This window comes from Panthera onca, chromosome E1, assembly GCF_046562875.1.
Source record: "Panthera onca isolate mPanOnc1 chromosome E1, mPanOnc1 haplotype 2, whole genome shotgun sequence".
In the NCBI taxonomy this organism is placed as follows: domain Eukaryota; kingdom Metazoa; phylum Chordata; class Mammalia; order Carnivora; family Felidae; genus Panthera; species Panthera onca.
This window is the reverse complement of record NC_138352.1, coordinates 9,315,247-9,318,435: the sequence shown is the minus strand read 5'-3', so window position 1 is coordinate 9,318,435 and position 3,189 is coordinate 9,315,247. Positions and strand designations below refer to the sequence as shown.

Below are 3,189 nucleotides of genomic sequence, written 5' to 3'. Positions count from 1 at the left end.
CCGAGCCTCAGGGCACGCAGTGGCCCCGCTGCAGAGGGACCTGTGAGGAGCAAAGTGTTCTCTTGGCCTGTTTTCCCTTCGGGCATCTGCAGAGACGGGCCCAGCCGGGCGGCCCCTACCAGGGTTCCTGTGACAGTGACACAACAATGGGGGGGATGTCTCCATCCAAGCCCCTTGCTTACTGTCCCACCCCTCCCCTCCCCTCCTCCCCGGCACCTCTAACCTGGTGTCCCCATCATATCCCTAAACATTCAGCCAGCTGGACAGGGAACCCAGAGACTTTGCCAACGTGGCCGTCCTCTTTCCCCCAGAGGCTGGATAGGTCCTTCCGCCCCTCGGTCTCAGGCGCCTGGGCTGGACCGAGATGCTGCAACGTTTGGGGGGGAGCCGCTCTTTCTCGTTGGGGGATTGCCTTGTGCCTTGCAGTGTGCTTTGTTCCTTCCTGTCCACTCGATCCAGTGCCCCCCAGTCAATGCAAGAAGGAAGAATGCCCAACGGGTTTCCTGTGCCTCATGGGTAGGGTGCCTCCCTCACGGAGACACACTGCCCCCCGCCCCTGCCCCCGCCAGCCTCTCTGCTTAACTCTGGCTTTTCTAATGGACCCTTTCCTTCGAAACCCTCGCTAATTCCCAGGGCTGTGATTCTCTGTTGCGTTGTCACTGCCAGGGTGTGTCTGCACTGGTGGTGGCCTGGGGGGGAGGGGGGACAGGAGATTACCCTCCCTGGCAAAGTCCCAACTCCTTAGCATGGCACCCACTGGGAGAGCTGCTGTGATGCCTGAGCCCTTCACTCTGCTCCCCTAGGCCGAGCCACACGCCAGCTTCACGGTCCCTGGCTCACGGAGGCCACGCTCTGGTGCCCCTTGACCTGTCAGGTCCCGCTGTGGTGATGGCCATCATCGTCTTGAGCATAGCTTGGGCCTTTGGCCGGGGCCTGGTGTTGTCCCCTTTCACAGGCAAAGCTGAGATTCCCAGGGAGGTTATGGTCAGGCAGCGAGTGGGTCGTTCTTCCCAGCCTTGGGTCTTTGCTCTGGAACCTTCTTAAAGCTACTCATTCATTCGTTCATTCCTTTGTTCATTCATTCATTCATTCATTCATTTGTAGATCTGTGCTCTGAGGTTCTTCCCAGTCTGCCAGGGGCTTTCTCCACAGGAGGAGGAGCGTCCTGGCAGGTGCAGCTGGAGGGGAAGGAGGTTTAACTCTCAACTTCCGTCAATGGGGAAGGAGTAAGTGGGCTGAATGCCTTCGTTCCTGGCCCTTCAGCAGGACAGTTGTGAGGCAAAGGGGCCCCTGGCGGGATTGAGTCCAAGTGTCCACGGTGGGAGCAAGCCCAAGGACACACCATTCATTGTCTCTTTCCACATCCCACTCCCCCTGGCCCCCTACTCCTGCCTCCTGGGTGCACGGTGGTCCTCAGCCCAGACTCTGCTTCCAAGAGGACCCAGACTGGGGCCAATGCCTATACCCGGTCTGGGATGCGGAGAAAGAGAATCGGTGCCTGCTGCAGGCGACGAGTTGGAGCACTGTGTCCCCTGACACCCACTTCACCGTCACCGCCACCGCCACCCCCAGCGGACGGAGCGCACAACGCCTACAGGAGCCGGGCCATGGGTGAGGACAGAGCAGGAGACCAGCTCCACGGCCCTCCAGGCTCTCCAGTCCAGACCAGCTTCCTGCAGAGTGGGAAAGGAGAGCAGGCCCTCCCTGGGTGCAGCGTGACAACACCGGGAGCTGGGTAGGGGGTGGGGACACTGCAGAGACTCTCTGAGTTGGCTGGCCTTGCCGAGCACCAGCTCTGGGGTCACCGCTCTGAACAGGAGCAGCTGGTAGCACAGGGTATGTTTCCCTGGGTGGGCCGGACCCCTGGGGGCTTGAGCAGGGTGGGGGCCACTCCCCCTGCTGGACTGACTAACCGGACAACTTATCTACCTGTGTGTTTCCTACTCAGCCTCCTACACTGTTCTGCAGGTGATAAGTGCACACACACAGCATGCGTCGAAAATGACCCCCAAGCCCCCACATCAAACCCAGAAAACACCCCTGATGGACGGGTCCAGGCTGCTCGGCGGCTGCCCCCTTCCCCTCTCTGGACCAGCACGGCTGAGTGCCCTGCCGTCCTTGGGGTGGTTGATGGATGGGGAGGAGATGCAGGGAGAATGAGAGCCAATCTTGGGGTGGGGACCCCCCTCCTTGTCCCAGACAATGCCCTGAATTGTTAAGGTCTTCATCCCTGGCCCACCAGCTTTCGGCTCAGCCCCCTTCCCTGAACACACAGCCACCTCCTGCCCTCCCTGCCCTGACTCCTCCTCCCCCCACCCCCCCCACCCCAGTCCAGACCCGCCTGGAGGCCTGGGTGGCAACCATATGTTTAGGATGCTTGATTGCTGCAGTTGTGAGCCAGAAGGGCTGTTTGGGAAAGGGTACTCAGTCAAAGCTGTGTTTATATACACAGGGGCCGGCGTCTTTTTATTATGCATAATTATACGCTTCTTAATGCACAGGCTTTCCAGCCGTGTTTCCTTCCCCCGGTGAAGCCGCAGCTGGGCGGGTGTGTCAGGGCGGGTGGGGGCCCGGAGACGGCTGCCCTCCTCTCCTCGGCTCGGGGAGCTGTGAGCCCCGAGCTCGGCGGGTCCGTCTGATAGATGGCTGCTTGCTCGCTCTAACTGAGAACTAATTCTTCCGAGGGGATCTGGGGAGATGAGCCGCAGCAGTGCCGACGTGGAAATGTTGCAGAGCGTGAGGTGAAGCCTCCTCTCTCTCCCTCTTTGTCTTTGAGCCGCAGCCTCGGATTTGCACTCCTCACCTCCTCCTGAGAGGAAAACGTTAGCTCTTTCACGCACAGCGGTTTCAAGAGCCCGCCCTTTGCAATTCTCTTCTAAACTTCACAAACTTGACTCCAAAGGCTGACATAGTCATTTATTAGACCCCGAATGTTACAGTGCAGGTGAGGCTTCTGATGCTGAGAAGGATGATGACGGTGATGGCAGCTTTCTGTTCGTCTAGTGTAACAGTGATGCCCTGGGTTCGAATCCAGACTCCACCATGTACACCGCATATCAGCCGTGTGACCTTGGGCTTGCCATTGAACCTCTCTGAGCCCTGGTCTCCTCGTTGGTGAAATGGGGAGGATAGTAGTTCCTACACCGTGTCCGGCACCTGGCACGGTGCCTGGCACATAGGAAAGGCTTT

The 3,189-nt window shown here is 59.3% G+C and overlaps 1 long non-coding RNA gene across 1 annotated transcript; it reads left to right on the top strand.

The window, feature by feature from the left end:
- The first annotated feature begins 205 nt into the window (after positions 1–205).
- LOC132688614 (uncharacterized) lies at positions 206–1,924 on the top strand. Its single transcript, XR_009614619.3, has 2 exons — positions 206–516; positions 1,105–1,924. It is a non-coding gene; the product is annotated as an uncharacterized LOC132688614 (long non-coding RNA).
- Positions 1,925–3,189: the final 1,265 nt, after the last annotated feature.